General features: G+C 42.9%; 1 pseudogene; it reads right to left on the bottom strand.

The window, feature by feature from the left end:
* Positions 1 to 13889: 13889 nt before the first annotated feature.
* Positions 13890 to 14232, bottom strand: LOC129006404 (transmembrane protein 256-like; annotated as a pseudogene).
* Between the last annotated feature and the right edge of the window lie 2246 nt (positions 14233 to 16478).

Below are 16478 nucleotides of genomic sequence, written 5' to 3'. Positions count from 1 at the left end.
TTTGATTTTTTTTTTTTGTAAATTTGTTTAAGTTCCTTTAAATTCTGGGTATTAGCCCTTTGTAAGATGGATAGATTGCAAAAATTTTCTCCCATTCTGTAGGTTGCCTGTTCACTCTGATGATAGTTTCTTTTGCTGTGCAGAAGCTCTTTAGTTTAATCAGATCCCATTTGTCAATTTTGGCGTTTGTTGCCATTGCTTTTGGTGTTTTAGTCATGAAGTCTTTGCCCATGCCTATGTCCTGAATGGTATTGCCTAGGTTTTCTTCTAGGGTTTTTATGGTTTTAGGTCCTATGTTTAAATCTTTAATCCATCTTGAGTTAATTTTTGTATAAGGTGTAAGGAAGGGGTCCAGTTTCAGTTTTCTGTATATGGCTAGCCAGTTTTCACTACACCATTTATTAAATATTAAATAGGGAATACTTTCCCCATTGCAGGTTTGTCAAAGATCAGATATTGTAGATGTGTGGTGTTATTTCTGAGGCCTCTGTTCTGTTCTATTGGTCTATATATCTGTTTTGGTATCAGTACCATGCTGTTTTGGTTACTGTAGCCTTATACTGTAGTTTGAAGTCAGGAAGCGCGATGCCTCCAGCTTTGTTCTTTTTGCTTAGGATTGTCTTGGCTATACAGGCTCTTTTTTTGTTCCATATGAAATTTAAAGTAGTTTTTTCTAATTATGTGAAGAAAGTCAATGGTAGCTTGATGGGGATAGCATTGAATCTATAAATTACTTTGGGCCGTATGGCCATTTTCACGATATTGATTCTTCCTGTCCATGAGCATGGAATGTTTTTCCATTTGTTTGTGTCTTCTCTTATTTCCTTGAGCAGTAGTTTGTAGTTCTCCTTGAAGAGGTCTTTGACATCCCTTGTAAGTTGTATTCCTCGGTATTTTATTCTCTTTATAGCAATTGTGAATGGGAGTTCACTCATGATTTGGCTTTCTGTCTGTTATTGGTTTATAGGAATGCTTGTGATTTTTGCACATTGATTTTGTATCCTGAGACTTTGCTGAAGTTGCTTATCAGCTTAAGGAGATTTTGGGCTGAGACGATGGAGTTTTCTAAATATACAATCATGTCATCTGCAAACAGAGACAATTTGACTTCCTCTCTTCCTATTTGAATACCTTTATTTCTTTCTCTTGCCTGATTGCCCTGGCCAGAACTTCCAACACTATGTTGAATAGGAGTGGTGAGAGAGAGCATCCTTGTCTTGTGCCGGTTTTCAAAGGGAATGCTTCCAGCTTTTGCCCATTCAGTATGATGTTGGCTGTAGGTTTGTCATAAATAGCTCTTATTATTTTGAGATATGTTCCATCAATACCTAGTTTATTGAGAGTTTTTAGCATGAAGGGATGCTGAATTTTATTGAAGGCTTTTTCTGCATCTATTGAGATAATCATGTGGTTTTTGTCATTGGTTCTGTTTATGTGATGGATTACGCTGATTGATTTTTGTATGTTGAACCAGCCTTGCATCCCAGTGATGAGCTAACTTGATCGTGGTAGATAAGCTTTTTGATGTGCTGCCGGATTTGGTTTGCCAGTATTTTATTGAGGATTTTTGCATCGTTGTTCATCAGGGATATTGGCCTGAACTTTTCTTTTTTTTTGCTGTGTCTCTGCCAGGTTTTGGTATCAGGATGATGCTGGCCTCATAAAATCAGTTAGGGAAGAGTCCCTCTTTTTCTGTTGTTTGGAATAGTTTCAGAAGGAATGGTACGAGTTCCTCTTTGTACCTCTGGTAGAATTTGGCTGTGAATCTGTCTGGTCCTGGGCTTTTTTTGATTAGTAGGCTATTAATTACTGCCTCAATTTCAGAACTTGTTATTGGTCTATTCAGGGATTCGACTTCTTCCTGGTTTAGTGTTGGGAGGGTGTATGTGTCCAGGAATTTATCCATTTCTTCTAGATTTTCTAGTTTATTTGCATAGAGGTGTTTATAGTATTCTCTGAAAGTAGTTTGTATTTCTGTGGGATCAGTGGTGATATCCCCTTTACCAATTTTTATTGTGTCTATTTGATTCTTTTCTCTTTTCTTCTTTATTAGTCTTGCTAGCAGTCTATTTTGTTAATCTTTTCTAAACACCAGCTCCTGGATTCATTGATTTTTTTGAAGGGTTTTTTGTGTCTCTTATCTCCTTCAGTTCTGCTCTGATCTTAGTTATTTCTTGTCTTCTGCTAGCTTTTGAATTTGCTCTTGCTTCTCTAGTTCTTTTAATTGTGATGTTAAAGTGTCGATTTTAGATCTTTCCCACTTTCTCTTGTGGGCATTTAGTGCTATAAATTTCCCTCTAAACACTGCTTTTGCTGTGTCCCAGAGACTCTGGTACGTTGTGTCTTTGTTCTCATTGCAGGGACATGGATGAAGCTGGAAACCATCATTCTCGGCAAACTGACACAGGAACAGAAAACGAAACACCGCATGTTCTCACTCATAAGTGGGAGTTGAACAATGAGAACGCATGGACACAGGGAGGGAAAGATCACACACTGGGGCCCTTCAGAGGGTGGGGGGCTAGGGGGAGGATAGCATTAGAGGAAATACCTAATGTAGACGATGGGTTGGTGGGTGCGGCAAACCACCATGGCACGTGTATACCTATGTAACAAACCTGCACGTTCTGCATGTGTATGCCAGAACTTAAAGTATTAAAAAAAAAAAAAAAATGAAATGGATGGAAGCAGAGTACCTGGAGAGGGCTTTGTCCATCCTGTGGTTGAGGACTCCCTGGCCGTGACACCCTTTTGTGTTTTAAAGCCAATGACATTATCTTGGCCTCTTGTCTCACAAGGATGGAACCATAAACCAGTCCTTTCCCACACCATGACACACATAGAAAATAATAATATTTGTGCAGCCTACATCATTTGTGAAGCTGAGGAGATTTGTGGGCTTTGCGTTTCGATTTATTTGTTATATAATTATTTTTTATAAGATGCATTAAGGAAGACTGATTTTGTATAAAAATGTCTAATACCATATTCTTGAAATATATTTTTAACAATTTATGGAGGTACACTGGATATAAAATAAACTGCGTGTATTTAAACTGACAAATGTGTCAGTGAAACCATCACTACAGTCAAGATAATGAACATATCCATCACTCTAAAAAATGTCCTCTTGTCCCTTTGTAATCTGTTTATTATAGCCCTTCCCACCATCCACACCGTATGCTCAAGCAACCAGAACTGTGCTTTCTGTCTCTATAAATTACTTGGTGTTTTCTAAAATGTTATATAGGTGGACTCATACAGCATGCACTCTTTCTGTCTGGCTTCTTTCACTCAGTAATCAAGATTCATTCATTTTGTAGCATATACCAGAAGTTCATTTCTTTTTATTGCTGAGCAGCATACTGTTGTATAGATATACCATGGTTTATTTATCCATTCACCTACTGATGGACGTTTGTGTTTCCAGTTTTTTGTTGTTGTTACAAATAAAGCTGCTATGAACACTTGTGCATGTGTCTTTATAAAATAAACACATACTTTTATTTCTCTTGGGTAAATATCTAGAAGTAGATATTTATGGATTATATGAACTATATGTTTAGCTTTTTAAGAAACTGCCAAATTATTTTCCAAAGTGATTGCACAATTTTGTATCCCCACCAGCAGCGTACGAGAGTTCTGGTTTCCCTACATCCTTGCCAGCAGTTGGTATGGCCAGTTTTTCTTAGTCATGCTAATGGGTGTGTGGTGATATTTTATTGTGGTTCTGATTTGCATTTCCTTAATAATTAATCATGTTGAGTGCTTTTCGTAGACATATTTGCCATCCACATAATTTCTTTGCTGAAGTGTCTTTTGAAATATTTTCTTAAAAAATTAGATTGTTTTTGTATTATTGAATTTTGACAACTCTTTGTATATTCCTGATACAGGTCCTTGATTAGTTGTATGATTTGAAAAATTTCAGTCTGTGGCTTGTCTTGTTCTCTCTCTCTCTCTCTCTCCTTCATGTAGAGATTTGGTCTCACTCCATTGCCCCGGCTGCCCTTGAACTCCTGGGCTCAGGATCTTCCCACCTCAGCCTCCTAAAGTGCTGGGATTACAGGCATGAGCCACCGTGCCCAGTCTGTGGTGTGTCTTTTCAGTCTCTTAGTGGTGTTTTCCAAAAAGCAGGAGTTTTTAACTTGATGAACTCCAATTTATCAATGTTTTCTTTCATGCATGATGCTTTTGGTGTCATAGCTAAGAAATGTTTGCCTAAACCAAGGTCACAAAGGTTTTCTCCTACATTTTCTTTTAGAGTTTTATAGTTATGTTACAATTATGTAAAGCTCTTACATTTAAGTCAAGGATTCATTTTGAGTTAATTTTCTAATATGCTACAAAGTACGCATCAAAGTTAATCTGTTTTGTACATGCATATCCAATTGCTCCAGCACCACCTGTTGAAAGCAGGGATGAATTTCCACTGAATTGCCTTGGCACCTTTGTTGAAAAACAGTTGTCCATATATGTGTAGGTTTACTTCTGGATTTTTCACTACGTTTTGGTCAATGTTGCATAGCAAATGTCAGAGCAGACATCCTTGACTTGGTCCTGATCTTAGGGGGAAAGTGTTCAGTCTTTTATCATTAAGTATAATGTTAGATGTAGGTTTTTCATGTACATTCTTTATCCAGGTTGACTAAGTTCTCTTGTATATCTAGTTTACTGAACATTTTTGTTGGGACTAGACATTGGGTTTTGTCAAATGCCTTTTCTGCATATTTTAAAATTTGCGAATATGGTGAATTTCATTGATTTTCACATGCTGAATTAACCTTGCATTCCTGGAATAAGCCCCATTCAGTGATGATATAGTACCCTTTTAATATATTGTTGGATTTGGTTTGTTGAAATTTTGTTTCGGATTTTTGCACCTTCGTTTAGGAGGATTGTTTTCTTGTAAAATCTTTGTCTCATTTTGGTATCAGAGTCATGCTGGCTTCATAGAATTAGCTGGGAAATATTCCTTCCTTTTCAATTTTCTGGAAGAGTTTGTAGAATTGGTGGTATTTCTTCTTTAAAAGTTTGATAAAATTCACTAGTGAAGCTACCTGGAAAATCTTCTTTGTAGGAAGATTTTAAACTATAATTTCTTTGATGGATATAAGACTACTTATTTCTTCTTGAGAGCTTTGGTAGTTTTTTCCTTCAAGGAATTTGATAATTTCATCTAAGCTGTCAAACTTATTGACATAAAGTTGTTCATAACACTCCCTTATTATTCTAGAACTGTAGTGATTTCAACTCTCTTATTCCTGGATATTGGCAATTTGTCTTTTTTCTCTTTTCCCTAATTAGTCTGGCTAGGGTTTATAGATTTTAAAGATCTTCTCAAAGAGCCAGCTGGACCATTCTCATGAGCATATAAATAAGCTCTTAGTATTCCCATCTTAAACAAGCACACAGACAAGCAGAGCTCTCCTGATGATTTCTCCTTTGCAGCCCCTGCCCTGTCTTTCTTTCCCTTCACAGCAACTGCTTTGAAAGAGTGTCTGTCCTCTCTGTTTCTGTTTCCTCCTCTCCCGTCATTCTTGGACCTCCCTAATTAGACTCTTGTCCCACTTGGCCCAAATTGCTCTCATCAACTTCACCAGTGACCCCTGCATTGCTAGGTCCTGTGTCTCCGTGGCATTACTCAGCTTCTTGGCTCATCTGCCACATGTGGTCAGTTGATCATTCTCTCCTTCTTGAAATGCCTTTTTGTTTTTCCTCCAAGACACCAACCTTGCCTAGTTTTTCTCTTACTTCTGAGGCCCCCTCTTATGAGTCTCAGTTGTTGATTTCACTTTCCCAACCTCTTAGCATTTGAGGGCCTCATCTGTCTTTTCTATCCACAATCCCTTGTTGACCTCATCCAGCCTGGAATTTGAGGTCCTATCCACCACTCTAGCCTCAACCCTGGGTCCCTGCTCTAGTCAGCAGGTCGCCAGGGCTGACGCGGTTCATTCATAGCTCACACGGTTCCTTCTGTCCTCTCACAGGAAGATCTAGCTCCCAACACTTTCACATCCTCCCCTGCCTTCCCATCTCCTCTGAGGCTCATTTCAATTCTGTGTGTGGAGGGACTTCTTTTATGATCACCCATTTTGCAGGAGAGGAAAGATAAAGGCCAGACTAGCTTAGTAAGTTGCAGTCCAAGAGGCCCTGCCGGCAACCTCAGAACTGACTCCTTCCAAGCTCTTGCCTTGGCTACCACCTTCCTGGGGCCTGAGAAGCACCTGGAAATATTATAGGGCCACAAGCTCTGGCACAAGGTCCTGGCTTTCCACAGCTCGTGACCCCTTGGAGGGAGCCTGATTTGCAGTCCTAGAACCCAGGTAGAAGGCACAAGTGTTTCCAGCAAGAAAATAAGCAGAACTGACATGGGAGCATGTGGTCGCTAGGTGGCGCGGCTGGCCCACTGCTTGGCAGCCAGCACTCAGCAACTCCACCCTCTCCACTCCCTAGAGCCTGGGCACATGCCTGGGTGGCAGCAGGAGTCTGCCTTCCACCCCATACCCCAAAAGAGCAGACCACAAGGTGAGGGAGCCTAAAATACTATAGGTCCTGATTATAGTAGGTGCTCAATAAATAATTGTTGACTAAAAGAGTGATCATTTTGTAAAGTTCGGATAGATGAGACTTTCCCATTCCCATTTCATAGGCTGGGAAACTGAGGCCGGATACTAACAATAGGAGTAACAACCAAGATTACTGTTATCGGCTCTCATTCGGTCATTATGTACCAGGCATTTGCTTAGCACATTTTATTCTTCCTCCCATTTAGTCATCACAGCAAAAAGGCAGGGCCTTTATGATTTGCATTTGGCAGGTAAGGCCATAGGGGCTTAGAGATCAGCTGACTTATTCAAGTCATACAGTTAGTGGAATAAATGGAAGAACCAGGATTTTAACCACTCTGCCTGCATCTGAGTAGCTGAGTAGGATCAGGGCCAGTGCTGCCTCCTTCCCCCACCAATAGGATCTGAGGTGAAGTCCTCCAGCAGTGCCTCCACCTGGGCATCATGTGGCCACCAGAGGGAGGCCTCGGTCTTTAGACAGCTGCAGAGGGGCCTGGACTGAGGCTGGGGAGGGTGGCCATGACTTAGATGCCAGAATGAGAAGTGGGAGTACTAGGGCTCTGGAGGGCAGGTTCTTCATCTGCAAAAGCAAGAGGATGATCCCCACTTGGCTGGGTCTCTGTGAGGAGGACATGGGATCATGCATGGAAAGTTCTTAGCCCCTGCGAGGGCTCAGCACCCACCCCTCCCCCAGCACTTGCCCTTGCACTGAACAGGCTATATAGTAACAGGTCATGATAATAAACTGCAATCACTGAGGGTATCCATTTCACTGATTCGTTTTTGTATGGTCAGTCTCCACCACTGGGGGGTGGGATCGGGATCTGCTTTCTGCTCTGCTGTCTCCAGAAAGATGAGGTTGTGGTGCCTGGGACATAAGGGGTGCTCACTAAGCAGGTGCCAACCCAGGGAATGGAAATGGCCTGGAGCTGTGGCCCCTGCGCTGTCTGGGCCCCCAGGACTCAGTGGGCTCACTGGATCCCATGTGTGAGCCCCAGAGGGCCAGGCTCAGCATATTGGACTCCTTATAGGCTATGGCCAAACCTTTGTCCCTCTCTGGCCTCTACCTTCTCCTCTCCAGAAGGGGCATCTAAGGCTTTCCAGGTGTAATGGCTCAGGGAGTGGCTGTGCCAGGTGTACAGGTGCCCTTTGATGCCACCTGTCACCTCGCTGGTGGCTGTGCTGTCCCTTCCTCTCGCTGCTCCTGTGTCTTTTCCTCTATCTGCCAAAGTCAGCATGCCAGGGCTGCCCCCAGCCCCAATATCCAGTGGAAAAACCTAGAGAAATCACACAAATAGAAAATATCCACATCAACTTGAGAAGCTAAGCCTGCGTTTGAGGCAGTTCTTGGAGCAGCTTCTAGCAGGGGCCCAGACCGACACCATCAGCAAGGAGCTGCCGGGGGCTCGGCCTCCTGAAGGAGGTTTTTATGACTGGCCTTAGCTGCCCTCCTGCGGCTGACAAGGACTCCACTGGGGAACCTCTGGGCAAGTCGGTGGAGGGCACCTCAGCATCATCTGGGCCTTGCTGGCAGCAAAAGTGGGTCTCAGAAACCAACTCCCATGAGAGGAGCCACCCGGATAGAGAGTGGGCAGTGAGAGCAGGACACAGGTTCCACCGCAGAGCAGCAGAGACACCCAGAAGCTCCTGGTCCACGGTGCCTGGGGGATCAGAAGGACTCACACCTGGAAGGAGAACGGGCCTGTGGAGAATGTTACCCTGGCCAGGACCCGGCTGGCACCACACACCCCAATATCCCTGCCTTGGCTCTGTGAGGAGGGCTCTGCCAGGGTTTGAGGGGCCTGCGTGGGGCCAGGGCAACCCATGCATCCAACGCCATGTGGAAATAACTCTCCATTAGAGGCGCCACCAGGAGGAAAACTGGGCCCATGGGAAAGGGGGCAGCTACAGGGAAAGGAGAACAAGAGGGCGAGGATTGCGTCTTATGATCACTGTAGCTCCTGCACCTCCCAAGACACATAGTAGGTGCTCAATAAATCTTTGTTGACTGGACACACAACTCAGAGTATACCCTTCCTCAGCTCTACATTGTATTGGCAAAGACGGAATATGTGTACTTCAGGCTGTATGTAAGGTACAAGAGAATACTTCCATTAGATAAGGACAATCCGTGGTAGGAGACAGTGATAAACAAAAAATACAGTAACTGACTTCAGTTTGCATTGAACGCAGCAAATAGCAGACCTGAAAGTGTAAAAATCAAATGCAAGATATCAAAGGGCCAGATGGAGAAACGTGCAAAGGATGCAAAGGAAAAGGTTATGGACAGAGCATCACTGAGAACACACAAGAACAAGGGTCACGGGTGTCTCACCCGAGTGCCTGCCATGCCCTCCCTCTACCAACACCCCCGCCACCCCAGAGTAAAGGAAGCAGAGGAATAAATAGAAGTTATTAAAGAAGTAAACTGTTGTTTTTTTTCTTTTTTTTTTTGAGACAGAATCTCACTCTGTCACTCAGGCTGGAGTGCAGTGATGTGATCTCGGCTCACTGCAATCTCTACCTCGTGGGTTCAAGCGATCCTTCTGCCTCAGCCTCCTGAGTAGCTGGGACTACAGGCACGCACCACCACACCCAGCTAATTTTTGTATTTTTGGTAGAGATGAGGTTTCACCATATTGGCCAGGCTGGTCTCGAACTCCTGACCTCGTGATTCGCCCGCCTTGGCGTCCCAAAGTGCTGGGACTACAGGCGTGAGCCACCGCGCCCGGCCATAAACTCTTGATTTTAAAAAGTAAAAGAACTCAGTAAAATTAACAATGTGCAACTTCTGTGTCAGTCCTTCCCAATGTCTTCAATATTTATAGAGAAATATAAAATCTATGAGTTCCCTAGGTAAAGGGAGGAGGCACCCAGGCCCTGGGCTTTGGGGATTAGAAACTCAACTGCCTGAGGCCCACTCACTGCCCGCAGATGAGCCCTAGAGACGCTCACATAGGTGCCCTAAGAGACGGTCACGAGGGTGTCTGTTGCAGCGTTGTTTATAATAGTGAAAAATGGGAGGACTGTGGTATGTTCCTGCGTGGAATATTATACAGCACTTTAAATGAAGGAACTAAAGTTCCATGTATCCATGCTCAAGAACACAATGCTGAGGAGAAAAGCTAGTTGCGTAGTGATACGTAGGGCTGGGCGCGGTGGCCCATGCGTGTAATCCCAGCACTTTGGGAGGCTGAGGCAGGTGGATTGCTTGAGCCCAGGAGTTTAAGCCCAGCCTGGGCAATGGGAGACCCGGTCTCTACAAATAATAATAATAAAAAAAACTAGCTGGCCGTGTGGGGTGCGCCTGCAGTCCCATGTTCTTGGGAGGTTGAGGTGGGAGGATCTTCTGAGCCCAGGAAGTCGAGGCTGCAGTGAGCTGTGATCGCACAATTGTACTCCAGCCTAGGCGACAGAGGGAGACCCTGTCTCAAAAAAAAAAATAATATATTGCTTATGGATGTCTATAAGAAGAAAAGTAAAAAATAAAAACTGGAAAGAGATATATCAAATTCATGAGACTCTGTAAAGGGAAAAGTAAATGCGCCTGTGGATCAAATCATATTCGACTTTGTACAGCTTTATTTATTTTCTTCAAAAATCAGAAACAAAAATGTTCAAATGTGAATATTTGTTCATTAGGGATATCCATAGATGGAAATGTATGTTATTCTCAGTAGCTTTCTCTACTTTTTGGTGAATTTTTTTTATTGTGCTAAATATATTAATACATAACATAAAATTTACCATTGTAACCATTTTTTTTTTTTAGAGTTTTGCTCTTGTTGCCCAGGCTAGAGTGCAATGGCGTGATCTCGGCTCACTGCAACCTTTGCCTCCCGGGTTCAAGCAATTCTCCTGCCTCAGCCTCCCAAATAGCTGGGATTACAGGTGTGTGCCACCACACCCGGCTAATTTTGTATTTTTAGTAGAGATGGGGTTTCTCCATGTTGGCCAGGCTGGTCTTGAAGTCCCGACCTCAAGTGATCTGCCTGCTTTGGCCTCCCAAAGTGCTGGGATTATAGGCATGAGCCACTGTGCCCAGCCCCGTTTTAACCATTTTTAAGTGTACAATCCAGTGCCGTTAAATATATTCACCATGCAGTGCAACCATTGCCCCATACATTTCCAGAACGTTTTCTTCATCCTAAACAGAAACTCTGCACCCATTCAGACATACATCCCCACCGCCCCCTCCCTCAGTCCTTGTAACCTCTATTCTATTTTCTGTCTCTATGAATTTGCCTCTTCTAGGCTCCACACAAGAATAGAATCACACAATATTTGTCCTTTTATGCCTGGCTTATTTCACTTAGCATAATGTTTTCAAGATTCACCCATGTTATAGCATGTGTGAGAATTTTGTTACTTTTTATGGCTGAGGAATATTTCTGGCTGGGTTGGTGGCTCACACCTGTAATCTCAGCACTTTCGGAGGCAGAAGCAGGTCGCTTGAGTCCAGGAGTTTGAGACTGGCCTGGGCAACACAGGGGGACCCCATCTCTACAAAAAATACAAAAATTAGCCAGGTGTGGTGGCACACGCCTGTAGTCCTAGCTACTCGGGAGGCTGAGGTGGGAGGATCACTTGAACCTTGGAGGTGGAGGTTGTAGTGAGCCGAGATTGCACCATTGCATTCCTGCCTGGGCGACAGAGCAAGACCTTGTCTCAAAAACAAACAAACAAACAAAAACCCATTGTATGCATATACCACATTATGTTTATCCATTTATCTATTGATGGACATTTGGGTTATTTCTACATTTTGGCCATTATGAACAATGTTGCCATGAATGTTGATGTACAAATATCTGTTTGACTTTCTGCTTTTGATTCTTTTTGGGAGTGTACATCTAGAAGTGGAGTTGCTGGTCATATGGTAATTGTACGTTTAGCTTTTTGAAGAACTGCTGAGCTGTTTTCCACAGTGGTTGCACTGTTTTACATTTGTACCCACAATGCCTAAGAATTCCAGTTTGTCCACGCACTTGCCAACACCTGTTATTTTCCTTTTTTCTTTTTGGACAATAGCTGTGATAGGTAATTTCATGTGTCAACCTGACTGGGCTGAGGGCTGCCCAGATAGCTGGTAAAACATTATTTCTGAGCGTGTCTGTGAGTGTGTTGCAGAAGAGATTAGCATTTGAATCGGTAGACTGAGTAAAGAAGATCTCCTTCCCCAGTGTGGGCAGGCATCATCCAATTCTTTGAGTGCCTGAATAAAACAAAAAGGCAGAGGAGGCCAGGTGTGGTGGCTCATGCCTGTAATCCCAGCACTTTGGGAGGCTGAGGAAGGCAGATCATGTGAGGACAGGAGCTTAAGACCAGCCTGGCCAACATGGCGAAACCCTGTCTCTACTAAAAATACAAAAATTAGCCAGGTGTGGTGGTGCACACCTGTAGTCCCAGCACTTTCGGAGGCTGAGGCGAGCAGATTGCTTGAGGTCAGGAGTTTGAGACCAGCCTGGCCAACATGGCCAGAAACCCTGTCTCTACTAAAAATACAAAAATTAGCCAGGCGTGGTTGCAGTGAGCCGAGATCACACCACTGCACTCTGGCCTGGGTGACAGAGCAAGACTTTGTGTCAAAAATAAATAAATAAATAAATAAATAAATAAATAAATAAAATAAATAAATTAAAAATAAAAGAAAAAAAGCAGAAGAAGGGCAAATTCATTTTTCCTGCTTGAGCTGAGACATCATCTTTTTCTGCACCTGGACATCGGTGCTCCTATCTCTTGGCCTTTCAGACTTAGAGCAGGACTTACAACATTAGCTCCCTGCTTCTCAGGCCTTCAGACTCAGACTGAATTACATCACCAGCTTTCTGGTTCTTCAGCTTGCAGAGGGCAGACTGGGGACTTCTTGGCCTCCATAATGACATGAACCGATTCCTGTAATAGATCTCCTTTATTGTATATCTCTGTATATGTTATTGGTTCTGTTTCTCTAGAGAACCCTGATACAACAGCCAACCTAATGGATGTGAAATGGTATCTCCTAGTTTTGATTTGCGTTTCTCTAAGGACTTGTGATGTTGAGCATCTTTTCATGTGCTTATTGGCCATGTGTAAATCTTCTTTGAAGAAAAGTTAATTTGGGGCCAGACATGGTGGTTCACGACTATAATCCCAGCACTTTGAGAGGCTGAGGTGAGCAAATCATTTGAACCTAGGAGTTTGAAACCAGCTGGACAAATGGCAAAACCCTGTCTCTACAAAAAATACAAAAAAAATTAGCTGGGTGTGGTGGCAATGCCTGTCATCCCAGCTACTGGGGAGGCTGAGGTAGGAGGATCACTTGAGCCTGGGGAGGTCGAGGCTGCAGTGAGCAGTGAGTGCAGTGGCATGATCCCACAACTGCACTCCAGCCTGGGCAACAGAGCAAGACCCTGTCTCAAAAAAAAAAAAAAAAAAGGTCAATTTAAGTCTTTTATCCATTTTTGAACCAGATTGCTTTTTTTTTTTAATTGTAGGAGTGCTTTATATATTCTAGATATCAATTACCTATCAGATATATCAGGAGTCTCCAACCCCCAGGCTACGGACGGGTACTGGTCCGTGGCCTATTAGGAACCAGGCCGCACAGCAGGAGGTAAGCAGCAGGTGAGCAAGCATTTCCACCTGAGCTCTGCCTCCTGTCAGATCAGTGGTGGCATTTGATTCTCATAGGAATGCAAACCCTATTGTGAACTGTGCATTCGAGGGAACTAGGCTGCATGCTCCTTATGAGACTCTAATGCCTGTTTCATTCTGAAACCATCCCCTTCCACCCTGCCCCCATTCATGGAAAAATTATCTTCCATGAAACTGGTCCCTGGTGCCAAAAACGTTGGGGACCACTGAGATATATGATTGGCAAATATTTTCTCCCATTCTGCAGGTTGTCTTTTCATTTGCTTGATAGTGTCCTTTGATACACAAGAGTTTTAAATTTTGATGAAGTCCAATTTATCTATTTTTTTTTTGTCACCTGTGCTTTTGATGTCATATCCCAGAAACCATCACCAAATCCAATGTCAGGAAGATTTTCCCCTGTGTTTTCTTCTAAGAGTTTTATAGTTTTAGCTCTTACATTTAGGTCTTTGATCCATTTTGAGTTTTGTGTATATCCAGTTTTTGTATATGGGGTAAGGTAATGGTTCTTTGCATGTGGATATCCAGTTTTCCCACCATTTGTTTAAAAGACTGTCCTTTTTCCGTTGAATGGTCTCGGCACCATTTTGTTTTGTTTGTTATTTGCCTTTCCCTTTTAATCCTTTTTCTGCTCCAACTCTCAAAAAATTACTCCAAAAACCCAGTAATTAAACAAAAGGGAACTCAAAGAGCCAAAGCAAGCCAGCCCAAGAGTAGCAGGCTCCCTCCCACAGAGGCCAAAGTCTGGATGCTGGGGTCTCCACCCCAAGCCTGGTAGTAAAAGCTGATAAAGAATAAGGTCGTTCTAGAGGCTAGCAGTAACCTGGCCCAAAGGGGCTTTCTGCAAGAGGGCACCCCTAACAGGGCCAGACTGTGTAAGAAGTGGTATTTGTTGGCCTTGTCAAAGAGCTCCTTCCCACAAGCATCTGGGAGTTGGGTGTCATGTACCCGATAGGAAGCCAAGCCAAAGGCCCCAGCTCTGGACGAGGCACCCACGCCGGTGGAAAGCTGCCCCTGGCCCAGCCATGGCTGTGGATCATCAGGCGCTGGATGAACAAACATCCTTGATACCCTTTTGGAAACTCATTGGCCATAAATAAGTTTTATTTCTGGGCTCTGTACTTTATTCAGTTGGTCTGTATGTCTATCCTTAGGCCAGTATCAAATGGTTTTGATTACTGTAGCTTTGTAGTAAGTTTTGAAATTAGGAAGTGTCAGCCCTCAAACCTTATTCCTCTTTGCCAGGATTGGATTGGCTATTTGGGGTCCTTTTTCTATACTTTTAGACTTGTCAAAGTAAAGGGGATGGAGTGAATGTGTAGACTCAGGATTCACTCTGTATTCAACAAAATTTAAAGAAGGAAATCTACAACTAGATATATATTGATAAGTATTTTAACATAAACATCTCTGTTTTATGACATTTCAGAAATAAAAAAGAATTATCTCATAATATAAGCAGAAAATAAAGGTTACACACAAATTAACAAAATCAGTGTGGCCCTCAGTCCTGATGGTTCAGTATTACAAGATTTAGTTATAGTGTATCCATAGATCAAATCCAGCTGGGCATGGTGGCTCACACCTGTAATCCCAACACTTTGGGAGGCCAAGGCGGGTGGATCACTGGAGGCCAGTAGTTCAAGACCAGCCTGACTAACGTGGTGAAACCCCGTCTCTACTAACAATACAAAAATTAGCTGGGCATGGTGGTGCGCCTGTAATCCCAGCTACTCAGGAGGCTGAGGAATGAGAATCGCTTGAACCAGGAGGTGGAGGTTGCAGTGAGCTGAGATTGCACCATTGCACTCCAGCCTGGGTAACAGAGTGAGACTCTGTCTCAAAAACAAAAACAAAAACAAAAAACAAACAAACAAAAAGATCAAATCCAAAACCCATTTCTAGAAAAACTCCTTCTTCGTGAAGAACACAAAACAGCCATAAGCCTGTATGTGCCAAACTGTGCAGCAGTTAAGTAAGCACAATAACATATTTTAAAGCTACAAACAGAACTTACAAACTAGAAAAAAAAAAGGAAAACTACAATCATAGTGGGCGATCTAAACATAAATTTCAGAATTTGACAATTCAGTAGACAAAAAAAAAAATAGACAAGGAAATTGGGGGTTGAATAATTAAAATAACAAGATTATATATATATATGCATTTTTTTTTTTTTTTTGAGATGAAGTGTTGCTCTTGTCACCCAGGTTGGAGTGCAATGGTGCGATCTCCTCTCACAGCAACCTCTGCCTCCCAGGTTCAAGCTATTCTCCTGCCTCAGCCTCCCAAGTAGCTGGGATTACAGGCGCCTGCCACCACGCCCCACTAATTTTTGTATTTTGAGTAGAGACAGGGTTTCACCATGTTGGCCAGGCTGGTCTCGAACTCCTAACCTCAGGCGATCCGCCTGCCTCAGCCTCCCAAAGTGCTGGGACTACAGGTGTGAGCCACTGTGCCTGGCCTATATGCATCTTTTTTTAAAAGGGACAAGCCTAGCTCTGTTGTCCAGGCTGATCATGAAGTCCTGGCCTCAAGTGATCCTCCTACCTCAGCCTCCCAAAGTTCTGGAATTACAGGTGTGAATAAACACTATTAAATGAACTCATTTTTTAGAGTTCATAAAATGTGAAATTTAAAATTATCAACAAAAGGAGAACAAATTATATAAAACTTACAGGATGCATTTAAAACTCTTCATAAAAGAAAATATGTAGACATAAAGATTTTTATTATTTAGAATAAAAGACTTAAACCAGGCTTATGCCTGTAATCCCAATACGTTGGTGCAACTGAGGTGAGAGATTGCTTGAGCTCAGGACTTCAAGATCAGCTTTGGCAACATAGCAAGACCCTCATCTCTTAAAAAAAAAAAAAAAAAAAAAAGAAGACTTTAAACAAAGTTAATTAAGTATTCAACCTGGCCAGGCACAGTGGCTCACGCCTATAATCCCAGCACTTTGGGAGGCTGAGGCCAGCAGAGTTCGAGACCAGCCTGGTCAACATGGTGAAACCCTGTCTCTACTAAAAATATAAAAATTAGCCAGGCATGGTGGTGTGCGCCTGTAATCCCAGCTACCCAGAAGGCTGAGGCAGGAGAATTGCTGGAACCTGGGAGGCAGAGGCTGCAGTGAGCCGAGATCATGCCACTGCACTCCAGCCTGGGGACAGAGCAAGACTCTCTGTCGAAAAAAAAAAGTATTCAACCTAAGATAAAGAAACACTGATGATTAACACTGATGAACAATATTAAGCTCCTATCTGATGTATCTG

The sequence above is a fragment of the Pongo pygmaeus genome, chromosome 8, assembly GCF_028885625.2.
Source record: "Pongo pygmaeus isolate AG05252 chromosome 8, NHGRI_mPonPyg2-v2.0_pri, whole genome shotgun sequence".
NCBI classification, from domain to species: Eukaryota; Metazoa; Chordata; class Mammalia; order Primates; family Hominidae; genus Pongo; species Pongo pygmaeus.
Note: the sequence above shows the minus strand (reverse complement) of the source record. Positions and strands in the feature narration are given on the sequence as shown.